The sequence below is a fragment of the Rattus norvegicus genome, chromosome 5, assembly GCF_021556685.1.
Source record: "Rattus norvegicus strain SHRSP/BbbUtx chromosome 5, alternate assembly SHRSP_T2T, whole genome shotgun sequence".
NCBI lineage: Eukaryota > Metazoa > Chordata > Mammalia > Rodentia > Muridae > Rattus > Rattus norvegicus.
Window position 1 is genome coordinate 38,501,177 of NC_141538.1, and position 14,687 is coordinate 38,515,863.

The 14,687-nt window shown below is 42.7% G+C and overlaps 1 pseudogene; it reads left to right on the forward strand.

Moving 5' to 3' along the window:
• Window positions 1-13,567: 13,567 nt before the first annotated feature.
• On the forward strand, window positions 13,568-14,413 carry LOC148005697 (uncharacterized; annotated as a pseudogene).
• The last annotated feature ends 274 nt before the right edge of the window (window positions 14,414-14,687 follow it).

The window sequence follows — 14,687 nt, forward strand, 5'->3', positions numbered from 1 at the left end:
TCTGGAAGCTCCCTGCCTGACCTGCAGACTGCATGGGGCTGCTCTCAGCGGGCACCACAAAACCCCTCAGAGCTCTTGAGTTAAAATATGTTCTCAGAAAGCATCTCACTGCCACTGGGAATCCAAACTTTTTAAATACTGTGCAGCAGTCTTGTCACTTGATGCCTGTCCCTCCTGAATTGACGTATAAAATAGTGCCTGTTTGTTCTCTTTGCTGTCTGTGCATCCACTCTTGGAGAGGGGGGGGATAAGGACCTGGAGGACGCAGAAGGTCTCCACTGACCACCTCAGTTTGAGAAACTTCGGTGCTAAATTCTGTTAAAGGTCTGACCGAGTTTGAATCTCGGTCTGGACTGTTTAGATGGGAAATTTTATTTTTATTTTTGCTTCAATCTTACGACAGGTTACAGGTCCGTTTTTATTATTTATCTCACTTCAGGTTAATTTTGGCATATCATAACCATGTAGAAATCTATTCCTTTTAGCTTTCCCAATTTAGTCTACAATTAAATAAAGATACGTCCTAAACTTTTCTCGATTTCTTTCATATTTAATTTCATATTTAGTTTTATTAGTTTGTCTTCTTTCTATTTTATTTAATTTTGTAAGCTGATCTTGTTTATCTTTTCCAAGACTCAACTCTATTTCAATAATTCTTCGTAGTTTGTTTTATTTCATTGATTTCTACCATGATCTTAATTATTCCTTTTTGTTTACTGATTTCAGATTTGTTTTGCTCATATGTTTTCAAGGCCATTTTTGGCATTCCTTCTAGGTTTTGCCCAACAGTTACCTGGCTATCATCAGGTAGACCTTGAAATAAAAGGAGCTTTTTGGCCTCTTCTTTCTCTATCCCATTTCTCCCTCTTTCTTCTTCTCCCTCCTCCCTGTCTGTCTTTCTCTGCCTCTACACCTTTCTCAACTCCCCTTCCCATGCCCTAAATAAACTGAATTGTATACTATACTCATCTTATGGCTGGTACCTCAGGGGGAAAGAATGCCTCAGCCTTGGCCCCCCCCCCCCCCGTGGTATCCTTCCCACCTCACCATACCTGGCTGGACCAAAACTCATCCTGGCTCTCTTTTTATAAAACACAACAGCCATTATATGCATTGTTATTTATTTGAAAATCTCCTCCCATCTTTTAAACATGGGGGCTTACACTGATAAATGTCTTTCTTACACTGCTTTCATGGCATAGCATTGGTTTCAGTATGCTGTTTTCATTCTTAGCTGATTGTAGGGTTTTTTTTTTTTTTTTAGTTCTCTTATTGGTTCTTTCAATAATTCATCAGCATTGGAAAGAATGTCATTCAATCTCCATGACTTTACACACATTCTGCATTTTACCTAGCTGTTGATTTCTATTTTTATTCCATTGTGGTTAGGAAAATTATCTTTAAAAAAAATCAATTTTCTTATATCTGTCAAGACTTGCTTCGTGACCTTTATGTAATGTATTTTTAGACAGTTCCATGAGCTGCTGAGAAGAATGTGTACATAGTTTGTACGGTACGTTCTGTCAATGTCTCTTGTGCTCGTTCAGTCTACAGTGTCATTTAATGGAGATGGTTCTCTGTTGGTTTTTTTTGTTGGGGTGATTTGTCCATTGGTGAGACTTGGGTTGGGGTCTCTCACCTTTAATGTATTAGAGTGAATCTGCATCTCTGTGAATCCTTATTTGCTGAATGAAATTTGTCGTACCTACATTTGGTGTGTATGTTTACAGTTGTAATGGTCTCTTGATGGACTCACGCCTTAACAATGTGGACTGAGCTTCTTCATCTCTTCTTGCTAATTTTTGGCTTGAAGTCTTAGTCAGGATTTCTACTGCTGTGATGAAACACCATGGGCAAAGCACCTTAGGGAGGGAAGGCTTATTTGGCTTAAACTGTTTACCATTAGAGGAAGTAAGAGCAGGAACTCAAACAGGGCAGGAACCTGGAATCAAGAATTGATGCAGAGGCTGTGGAAAAAGGAATGCTGCTTACTAGCTCGCTCTCTATGGCTTGCCCAGCCTACTTTCTTCTAGAACTCAGGACCACCAGCCTGGGCTCACCCACAATGGACTGGGCCATTCCACATCAATCACTAAGAAATTTCCCTACAGGTTAGCCTGAAGTCTGATCGCATGGAAGCATTTTATCAATTGGGGTTCCCTCTTAGATTATTATTGATTGCATCAAGTGGACATAAAGCTAGCAAGCATAAATCTCATTTGTCATATGCTAGAACAAAGACTCCTGCTTGCTTTCTAGCCTTCTCCAGGGCTGGGATATAGAACTCAGGATTTTTTGACCAGTAATTGAAGTTTTAGCTTCCAGGTTATTGATTATGGGTTAGAGGTCCTGTCCTGTGCCATTCAAACCTCCTTATAAACCACCTCTAGCTAGGTGCTTCTTGGAGTCCATTAACCTTTTCTCCCTTAGTGAAACAGAGCTGCCTACACTTCCTGGCCTCTACTGGCATCATGTGAAGCCCAGGATGAAGCGCTGACAACTGTTAAGTAGAGGAGCTGTGTAAGGGTCTTTAAAGGGATTGTTGCTCCTTACACGTGGGTTGCATCTTCAGAAGCCATCTTAACTTAAGACGCAGAGTAGAATGTAAAAGAATCAGATAATAACAGAGCCTCATGCAGGGACCAGCAGCCTAACTCCACACCAATTCTATGAGAGGAAGAACTGCCACCTCTTGCTATATCTAATCCTAGCTGGTGGATACATTTTTGAAACCCCCTGTCCATTCTTCTGCTTGCTTCTGTGTCTACTCCTCACTGTTCTTTGTATTATTCTTGACTTTCCAACTTACATTTCTTTTATCTGTTCCATATTGCTGTCTCCAAGGATCCTCCCACCATCTGTGCTTAATCTAAGTGTAATCAGTGCCCACCCCTTGGACGGCTATATTGTACATTTGATTCAGAAATACATAACTCCATCTCTCCTTTCTTGACTACAAACTCACTCATATACCTGGCCTCTGAATGGCTTCAGCATTCTCCTTGTTTCTTTAACTGAGTTCATGATATCACTGTGAAGTCTGTTACCTGGAAAGGAAATTGGAGTTCTCTTTTCTCCATTTATTTTTTCTTCTTTTTCTTCATTTATTCAAAAACTCCTCCACACTGCTCTTGCCATGGTTATTCCAAAACTAGTTTTGACCATATCACTTATGCAGGTCTGAAATCCTGTAAAGGCTTGGCATTGTGGAGAACACCAAGCCCGTTCGTTCATTTTTCATGGGACGTAAATATAAACTTTAGGAAGTGTTTCACGTCTCCCTTCAGGCTCATAGTTTATGATCTTCAGATTTCAAAGCCCCCAGCAGCACTGAGTTATTTAAGGCCCCCAATTCAGTTGTCTCCTTTCCTGATAGGTCGTGCATGCTCTGTAATGTACCTTTTCCATAGGGCGTATACTCTCTCCTTTTTGGAAAAAAATCCAAGTATCCTGAACTCAACCCAAACAATACTTCCTTTTGGAAAATTTCCACTATAAAGCCCTTTAAGAGTAGGCATATTGGCATCAAAGGTTCTAATAACTTCTTAAATATACATAAGGCCTCATATGCCCACTTTAATGCTCACCAGTTTTACTCCTGCTTCTCCCACTTGACGGGAGCTTATCTTCCTATACTAGGAGTACCATCGTGAAGAGCATTTACGTAGTTACATAGAATGTTGGAAGTAACCATTCAAAAAAGTGTCACTGTGAGAAAAACCATTGCTCTGCGTGCAGCCACATGCAGCCAGAGCAGAGTTTATGAGCTCACTAGTAATGGTTAATCCGAATTGGAGTTGCTTTGAGGGTGCCATCACTTTTTGACAGGCTTTGTTGATATTTTCTTCCCTTTTATGCTCTGCTCATGTCCTTGGCATTTAATCCAAGGGCAGAGATTTTAAAGGTGTCTGGGCCAATAGGATATTCCCTACCCAGGCATTTAAAGATGTGAATTGAGATGTGAAGAAATGTAAGGTTTATCTGAGCTGAGTCATTGATGTCCAACCGAGACGTTCCAAAACATTCAATCCTGATCAAGTCTCTAGATCTACTTCCCTCTCTCTTCCTTGGCTGCATATCCTGCTTTTTAAAAAGTGTTGCTTGGTTCCTTTAGAGATTGTAATTTAATTACTAAATTTCTTCCTTTCCTCTCCTCCCTCCCAACCCTCCCATACATGCTCCCTCCCCACTGTCCTTCAAATCCATGGCCTCTTTTTCATCAATTGTTATTTTCATGTAAATACATATTCCCAAATAGGACCTATCAAGTTCATATACTGTTATTCGTATGTATATTTTCAGGCCTGACCGTTTGGTAGTGGACAGACAACTGTTTTGAAAGCAGCCCCCTTTTAAAGCACAATCCTTCCTTTCCCTGGGTTGAGTTAAAATCAGTTTCTTTGGCTTACAGATAAGTCTGTCTTAACCTAAGCACTAACTATAAAAGGACTACACATTAACTCCGTGCGGTGAAGATTAGTGTTAGAGTCTTATTAACCTATACCATGAACCTCCTTGAGTAAAGACAACTTCATAAACAGTATTTCCCACAAACGACATGGATTCAAGTTGAATAGTTTACTCTTTAAAAAAAAACAACTTAGTTTTTTCATTCATTCTTTCTCTAGTTTTTTCAATTTAACTTTTTATTCCTTTTAAATTTCACACCAGGCACCCAAACCCTACTCATCTCCCTGTTTCTTCATACCCACGCTCCACCCTTGCAACCCCCCACCCTAGGAAAACAAAAGCTCTTATTGTGTAAGCTGTAGTGTGTCACAGTGTATCCACAGTGTATCCTTTTGTCCATACCTCATAGCTTGCAAATGTTCTCTGAGACATTGGTCTAGTTCCAGGCCTCTGGCTTCTGCTGGTGCTATCACAGTACTGGATTCTCACTGGGATTCCTCTCAGATATCCTGTTGTTGCCCTGTGTCATGGAGATCCTGAAGCTTTGGATTTTCAGGAATGGCCTCTTCATGCCTTCCAGCAGTTCATAGATAGGGTAGATGTGGGGTGGGCAGCACAAAGCCCTGGGTGGTAGCTGAGTTGGTCAGCCTGCCAGCTCTTCTGCACCCACGCAACCAGGGTGAGCTCTCTAGCACTGTCCCATCTGGCTCATCCAATGTGGCAGCTGGCAAGAGGCAGAGCCAGCTCTCCCACACTCACAGATTCGGGGCCTCCTTACCTGCCCTTGCCAGCAGGACTAGCTCTACTGTGCTGCCCAGGTGAGGTCCAGTGATGGCTCTCCTGAGTCCTGGAGCTAGTGAGGGTCAGATCCGTCACTAATGCTCTCATGACCCTGAGGTGAGCTCTCTTGCCTCTTGCAGGTGGCAAGGGGTAAAGGGTGAAGAGGGGGAGAGTCAATAGTTTATTCTAAGTATCCTTGTTTTCACAAAAGAATACATTTTTTCCCTTCAAAATATAGTCTTTCTGTTTGGACACTTCAGTACATCCCTGCAATTCTCCCACTGAAGAGGGAGGTTAAGGCAGTGATTTTTGAGCTTGAGGCCATTCTGTGGCTACATAACAGAGATCCTGTCCAATAAAATAAAACAGAAACATATGCTAGTAGACTTTCCACTTCAGATTTAAAGTTCTATGTAAACTTAGCAAAGATTTTGGCTTATTGTTTCTTCAATAACAACTAGGACAACTCAGTCTAATTGTTTATACAGTTATCTGCTGTTTCTTTAAGAGTCAGCAGTGAGTCCTTCCTTATGAATTAGCTGAACATTTTTTCTACACAATAAGGAGAGGTTATAGAATATAGCTTTTTTGGGTAAACATCACCTTGCATGATAGCGTATGTATTGGTATCCTCCAAACTGGAGTCATCTAGGAATGAGGTAATCTCTCTTGAGAATATGTCTCCACCAGACTGACTTCTAGACCCAACAATGGGGGTATTTTCTTAGTTAATAATTGATGTTTGAGGGCCCAAGACACTGGGTACTCTGCCGCCCCTTGACAAGTGGTCCTGGGTTGTATGGAGAAACAAACTGAATGAGCCCTGTAAAGCAAGCCAGTGAGCAGCATTCCCCCATGGCCTCCACTTCACTTCCTGCTTCTGGCTTCCTGCCCTGCTTGGTTTCCTTCAGTGACTGACAGGGACCCAGGTTGTATATGCCACATAAACTCTTTACTCTCTAAGCGGCTTTGGGTCATGATCTTTATCAAGCAACATAAAGCAAACTGGGCAAACAGAAACCTCCAACCTTATCCAAATAAAAGAGAACGGAAAGGCAGTCAGCCAAATTGCGAACGTCAAGCTGAGATTTGGCAGAACGTTGGGGGAAAAATATATCATCTACTCTTTTGATACCACACACGTACTCAGCAGACAGAAGCAGTCCAGGGGGCTGTAATACAGTTTGCAGATGGGGACGCCCAGCACTCAAGCTTCCTATGTATTGTCACAAGGCATTTTGAAATGCCTATTTAGAGGACATTTCTGTCTGCTGATTTAGCTCCACTGCGTCCTGTCAACAATGATATAATTCCAATCCTTCCCATACTCAGTGGTTACTTAACAAAGTAATTGCAACTTCCAGGAGACAGAATCATCTATCCAGCTAAAAAGCGTACTGAGAATTCAAAGCATGTGACAAAGTGCGGGTGCTCTAGCTTGCTCTGATCCCCATTCGCTCTGGTTTTAGAAATGATTCTAAACACAGGTTCAATCCTACGGCTTCCAGTAAACAACACCAAAGGGGCTGGAAGAGGCAAAGGGTAGGAGAAAACTTATAAACCATTAACCACCATCACACCGACAGGTGAGGAAGCAGCAGTAAAATAAAATAAAATAAAAAAGTGCTCACCAGACTAACTGGCTGCTTGTCTGCAGTCATTTAGAAAAGAGCAAGCAACCACAGCTTAGAAGCAACCATGTCTTATCCGTTATGAGAGTGGGGCATACTGATCTTATTGGGAAGACTGTATTCTGTGAAGCGGCTTCTCTTTAAGAAAGGAGCTGAAAACACAGCTTCAGCATCTGTCTGAAGTCCTACCAGGTGTCTAGGGTCATAGACTTTGGTCTTGCCAACCCCATAATCGGATGCCAGTTTCTAAAAATAAACCTGCTAAGCTATAGATAAACCAAGGATTACATTTATTTAAAAAAAGTAGTGAGATAGTCAGGTAGGTAAACTTTTATAAAACTGACCAATGCTTAGTGGTTAAGAGCCCTTGCTACTCTGCAGAAGACAACATTTGGCTCTCAGCACCAATGTCTGGCAGCTCACAACTGCCTGCTACCCCAGCCCCAGAAGATCCTATTTCCTCTGTGCACACTCACACACATGTATATTATATACATATAAGTATACAAATCTTACATTTCTATGGGAACACACATTTATTTAAAAGTCTGTTAGATTCATTTGAGTCATGGAAGGGGAGGAGAGTGAATGAAAAGGAATCATAGGTCCCGGGCAATAAAACAGATGTGACTTACAGCTTGGTTGTCATGATAGCACAGAGCATGCTGAAGGACTTGGGGGTGCAAAGAGGAAGGGAAGTTGAAAGATAAGACACTGAAATTTCAAGAGGAGCTCATACAGCCACGAGGGTATTAGGGAAGGGAGGCCTCGACCATGAGAGAAGACCTCGCTATGCAAAGGAAGTGAGGCAATGTGATACAGGAAGATAAGGAAGATGGGGTTCTCACTCTTTATAATCAATCTGCAATACCTATAAGTGTGGAATAAACTGAAATAATTTTAGTCTAAATCAATCAACCAACCAATCCTACATATCTGTGTGTCTACATGCACTATCAATATCAAAGTTACCATTTTTCTTAACAGGCAGGTATAGTGCTTTGAGCAATGCCATGCTGTGACCTAATGTACATACAGACCAGAAAGGAGGTGATGCTCCCTTTCTTGGTACTTTCAACTGAGCGGTGGGATTGCCACGTGCACAAGGCTGTGCCAAGTAGGTACAAATGGCCCTTTATTGAGCACCTATTTTATGTCAGACTGTGTGCTAACCTTAAACATATTACTTAATTCAGATTGGTTAAAAAAATTCTCAAAGCTATACATACTTAGGTCACTTCTACAGATGATGAACCTGAATCCAAAAGACTTCAATAACTTGCCTTACATCTCATGGCTACAGAAATCAGAAACAACACATCCAAAATCCTTCGATTCATAAACTACTTTTACTTTCTGTTTTAATCAGTTAACTTGTCACCGTTTGATTGTATTTATTTGCCTCATAGCCAACAAGAGTTGAAGTATTTATTTATAAGGACTTTACCAGCTAGCCTCTGCCTAGCGAAGTGGGGGGAATCTACTTTGGAAGATAGATAAGTAAGAGGCTGAGAAGAGAGAGGCTGCTGTGAGAGGAGACACTTTCTAGCTACCCAAGGTAGACTGTGGAGAAAGGTTCTGACCTCTGAGAAATTAGCCCCTGGTTCTTCAAACCTCTGTTATTTTATGTAACAAAGAAAACAAGATTTTTTAAAAGTATCCCTATAGGGATATTTCTCCATGGCTACCAAGTGGATTCTAGAGAGTACATGAATAGAGATGGTTGAAAAGAGGCAATAAATGAATAAATTGAATTTCTAATTCACACCTAAAATTCACACTAAAACCCACACTTACTTGTGCTAAGGACACATCCAAAGTATTTTCATCTTTTATTACCTAGACTCTATTTCACAGGCCTTTCTGTGTATGTTCACTACAGAATTGGAGCCATTTGACTGGTTCAATAGGGAAGTGCTTTTGGGAAGCTCTTTGTTTGCAAAGAGGCATATAGATCTGGTTCATTATTCCACTGCTTGAGCAGAAGATGCCACTGAGAAAATGGTGATGCAGGTGTGTGCGAGCTTTCCTCACCCTGAAATAGTGCAGTTTCAGAGTTCACAGCACTACATTAATGTGGTTTTCAGCTTGAATTGGAAGATTGTTTCTTGATCTTAACCTTTGCCCAAATGAGTCCATATTTAAAATCTCTCTCTCCCCTACCTCCTTCTCTTTACCTCCATCCCTTGCATTCTTATCCAATAATTTCATATTTGAGTGATGAAAACCATTCATTGATTTGTTTCTAGCTAACATATCTTTCGACTGAATCCTATCTGGCAGTGCGACGTCAAATGTTACTGCAGACGCAGAGCAGTCTGATTATCCCACACACCCTCCATCACCCTGCTCAGTGACTACTGTGCTTAAGAGATCCAGAGTCCCACTTTTACGTCCTCTGGGGCAGTGGTCAATTGCGGTGCTGACAAAGTTATTGCCCAGATGGGATTTGTTCACTCAACAAACAAGCAAACAAAAACAAACAAAAGATTAAATGTTACCTAATAATTACGAGAGATTGGCAGACACAGTAAACATGAGACTCCCTGAACACTTATTTGTGGAGATCTTGATCCATAATTCTCTAGCTCCATAGCATCCTGTCTCTACATCTGTTCCCGATGGGAGGAAAGGTTAGTGGCTTTGAGTGGTGCAGAAACATTGGGGTAAGTTAATACCAAGGACTTTGATGCCCTTGCAAATGTTTGAAATAATTTCTATCCTAACTCTTTCTTTGTCATCTGTCTTTTGCTCCTCAACAGATTCATTAATTGTTTCACTGAAAGCTTCTGTTCTATTCTACTGTCTTGAACATGTAAAAGAGATATAATTAGTTGAGTAAACAACAGTGCAGGCAACATAAGTCTCTCATGACAGTTCACTCTTCCCTGCCCCTTCTTTTAATGAACTCAATCAATGGAAGAGTTAACCAGTTATTTAAACATCTGAGAGCCCTGTGATGTTTACACTAGATATTGAGTGTTTGAACAGGCAAGCAAACTGGTTTGAGAGTCCTTGTCAGTTTTGGATTGGCATTTGCATTAGGGTGAGGCATCACGAAGCAATCTTAATAAATTCCCTGTTCTTTCAGTTGTCTTGTGCAAATACACGTGTTTGTAGATCACTGGAATGTGGCTTTATTTAGTTAACCAGTTTCTAGCTAACATGCATTTCCATTGACTCTTGACTGGCAGGGTGATGCCAAATGTCACTGCAGATGCACAGTGATCTGGGTATCTGCACCCAACCCCCCACCCCCAGTCTTTATACTCAATCTTTATACTCAGCCAATACAGTGATTAAGGCAGATCCTGAGTCCTGGTTTGCCTCCTTTGCTGCAGTAGTGAGATGTGGTACTGACAAAATGATTGACCCAGATGGGATTTGTTCATTCCACAAACACATGGTGAGCAACTCAGTAACTCTCAGTTATTCATCAGTAAAGAAAACAGCAGAGTCTTAGGAAAAACCATCCTGAGGTCCTGAGGATGTATTTTGGTGTAGGTACTGAGTGGGGATGGGGCTGGTTTTTGGGTTTCAGTTCCTTTGTCTTTCCTACATGTGGGCAGCAAAATGTCGGTATGCCAATAAAAATATATAGGTCCATTTGCCTGGCTATGCCTTTACCCTTTCTTCCATGATTTAAACTAAAGTTTAGAGTGGAAATAATCTATTCATTAAAATGTATCTCTTAACTGCTACCAGATACCAGGCTATGGCTAAGTGCTGATAACAGAGCAGCCATCTAAAAGCTAAATTCTCTTTTCTCGAAGAACATGGTTAGATGCGCAGGACCAACGTTATAAAATAAACAAAAAATAATTGTTATAGGCTGTGATTGTAGTTATGAGGCCAAGACTCAGTGCTGTGAGAAAGGCAAATACAAAGTACGTCCTTAAGACTGGAGGAATTTCCAAGTGGGCATTGTGCAGTGCTGTTGTGTAGTGGAATATCAAAGGTATGAGTGGTATCCACTACAGTTGGGTAGCATGGAAATGTAGAGATACTAAAACCTAAGGGGACCATGGGGGAGAGGTTTCAGCAGGTAAAAGTGTTTGATTGCTAAAGTTTATATAAAGCTCAAAGCAGAGAAAACAATTCTCTAAAGCTGTTCTCTGACCTCTGCAAACTTCCCATGGCAAAATTACATGTCTACCCATGCACAGGTACATGCACACACACACACACACACACACACACACACACACACACACACACACACACACACAAATAAGAAAGTCCCCCTTCATAAAACAAACAGACAAGAAAACAACAACAAATCCTTTAAAATAGGGAGAATCCAGGATAACAATTTCCAACAGAAAAATAATGGACATGTATGGTGGTCACAAAATGAATGTCAGGGCTCAGGGGTTGAAAATCCCAGAAAAGACTAGTAAAAGGGAAGGTGTGGACGTTGGGGAAGCGAACTGGGAAAGAATACAAAAAGGCAGGCAAAGACCTGACTATTGTCAGCCTTGATCATCATGAGAAATATCTGATTTGATGTTGAAGGAAACAGAAAGTCAAGGAAGAATTTTAAATGAGGAACTGACAGAATTTTGGTTTTTAAAAGTTCACTCATTTGTAGAGAAGACAATGTGTTGAAAAGAGAAAGAGTAGGTACCTGGTAGAATTCTGTGGCCTTGAAATAGGCAAAAGGTGATAAAGGATTGTATTTAGGTAGTAAATTAAATAAATATTTTGGTGCCTCCCAACCGTGCGGTGCGTCCTGTGGAGCTGGGGGCGGCAGTTGGGTGGGCACAGTGTGCTCCGGTGCACTGTAGGGCCCGGGGAGTCGGGCGTCGACCACATCGAGGAGCTGGGCTGGAGAGGCGCCGTCTGGCTTGGGCTGGGCCTGCTGAGAGTTGGAGCAAGCCATGGTGGGGTGGCCCGTGGGCAGCCTCCATGGCTGACAGGGTGCTTGGGTTTCCATGTGTTTTTGCTGAACTTGTAAAGGAGACACCTGGATGGTGGACTAACAAGAACACTGACCTGTGGGCAGCCTCATAGCAGAGAACATCGGACTTTCACCCTAGTCCAGCAGCTCTGCTGCTCACATAGATACAGGTGAATGAAGACCCCATTCGGGAAGACACCTGGCCAGAGGTCCAGAACTGATGCAGTCCATGCTGGGGTACCTGCAAACATGATGAAGAAGAGGACATCTCACAAGATGTGAAGAGGAGGCAGAACAAGATCGGGAAGAAAATTGCTACTGTAAAAGAGATGGTGGGAAGAATGTGGAAGAAACCAAGACTCCATCAAAACCTATGAAATTTTCCAACAATCAACTTCTCCAGGACTCTACACCACAACTCTGGTGGAACACCCTTCAGAAAATAGGTTACCTTCCTCTCTCTCTCAGCGGTTGTCTTACCTTAAAGTCTTGGAGTGTCTTCTACAGAACAAATTTAGCTGACTTTTCTGGGGCATATCCTCTGTGTTCTCAGAGTCAGATGTGGCTACTGCCCAGGTCTTCAGAAGCCATACTTGAGTACAACATAAATCCCTTCCCAAGCTCTATCCCAGGCTCATGGACCTCCACAGCTTTCCCAGGACCAGCCATTGCCTCACCAATTTGTGACACCACACTTGGTATGTATGACAGGAGTCTGAGAACTGGAAAACCTACCAAGCACTACACCAAGCCCTACCTTGTTTCAAGAGTAGGACCTGGGGAATAGCACGGCCTCCCATTGAGAGAGCGATGTGGACATCTCTACCAACTGAAAACAAGCCCTGGCAACATGGACTGTATTGGAAAGAGAACAAAGGTTATGATATCCCAAAACATCCAAAAGCCATTAGCAAGCCCACTGGGAACTTGTCCAGGGGCACCCTGCTCAATAAAGTTATGAAGTCAGTCTCCATCCCTCCTGAGCATTGCCAGATGCTCCATAACAGTGAGGAACCACAGAATGGAGACAAGGAAACTAATGTGGGAGAACATCAAGGAACCCCCATCAGATTCCTCCCATTAAGGAAACTGACCCAGCTTCAGGAATATTTCCCACAAAAGAGTGATCATTATTGCAAGAGTAGGCCTTAACTCTCCCAACCTAACCAGCCCTCCATCCTCAACTCCAAAATCTACATGTGGAGCAAAATGATGGGGTACCCTAAGGAAGGTCATCACAAAGTATGATACACCTAACACTGTCAAGAATGGCTTGGGTGTTGGGGGCATAGATGTGCCTCGCACTTCAAGCAGCACCCCTGGGAAGGGGGTGAAGCCCAGGAGCACTGCACTGAGGACAGACAAGCTGTTCTACATGGACCCTGCTGAGTACCATTCCTTCCTTGACTCAAAGACTGAAAGGAAGCTGGCACCAAACATCACAGAACTCCCAGTGAAACGCAGGAGTCCTTATCTGCAGATTCTTGAGGCAAGGGATCTCACTCCACTGGAACCTCAAACCTTACCCAGGTTCTGTTTCCCTCCTCACCCATCTGTGTTTTCAAAGACGAATACTATTCCAAGGCTGCCATGGTCCTGGAAAATTTGCATCACCAAGATCCAGGATGAATGAAGATAGAATATGTATCAGGTGCCAGGCTAGAGGGTGCTAAGTGTATACCCTCACCAGCAGAGGTTTGGGAGATTAAAGGAGCCCCTCCACCTGCTGCCAGCCATGAGCCATCGAGATTCATGGTGGGGATACCTGAGTGTTCAACAACCTGCTTTATGCATCCAGGCAGAGCTCCACCAAAGATGCAGCCTGCAATCAAGCACTACCCCTAAAATGTCCAAGCATCAACTATGGAAGAGCTTTCAGGATGTGGCCGCAGGACAGCCCCACAACAGTGTGACAATAGTTGCCCCTGAAGAAAGATCCCACCTTCAACTGCCAAATAACCCAATGCCCTGGAGGTGAGAAAATAGCTACCTCATACTTTGAGAGGGAGTCTGGGATCCAGTGAGATTCACCATGTCCAAGCCATCAATATCAATCCCAGGGACGTTGGGTCTGTAGAGACAGACAGAAGTCCAGGCCTTCTTCAAACTCCTACCCCGGCAGCAATCACAAAACTCAACTGTAAGAACCCAAGGGTATACTAAGATTTATTTGAGTTCAAACAAGATGCTAGAAGCCTGCCCTGTGAGATATCATCCCGATGGCCCCAGTAGAGTGCACCCTGCTAAAGTCAGCTAGCCTTCGCAGCACTCTCTGCCAAGCTTCCAGACTAGATGCCAAAAGCCCAAGACTTCCCAGGGCTTATGTGATGTCTACGTGAGGAGACATGAGCGTGTGGAAACTGAAGTGATCAGTATCTCGAAGGATAATATCAAAGGGAAGGATCTCAAGGAGTTTCATCCCCACGAAGAGAGGCAGAAAACTATTATAAGATGTAGAGCCATAAAACAGGGAGGAAGGCTTGGGAGAGTAAAGTCTTCTATCATGAGCTCCACCCAGCTCAAGGATACAGCAAAGACTTGGATACCTGGAAAAGGAGAGGTTACTTCTAAAAATCTCTTGGAAGAACATTCCAAGGAATGCTTTACTATGTGGAAACAACAGCAGAAAATGCAAGGGACAGAGGATTCTTTAAAGAATTCTAGCCCCCCAGCAGCTACTGAGCAGACATAGGAGGTGGTCCTACCAAGAAATAAAGCTCATTTACCATATGATAGCTAAGCCCCATACCTTTCAAATTTTCTGGTTGAGATCTTGAAGAACACTGAAGGGGACCCATCAAAGGTACAAGGGTGTAAGGTGGAATCACAGACATCCCAGCTGGGTGGCTCATCCCACTCTGCCGAGGTTCTGTATGACCCAAACCATGATACATCAGCAAGCAGAATGAGATGTGGCCTTGCCAGCTCTGAGGAGCACAAGCATCCACTCACAGGGGAACTGGAGA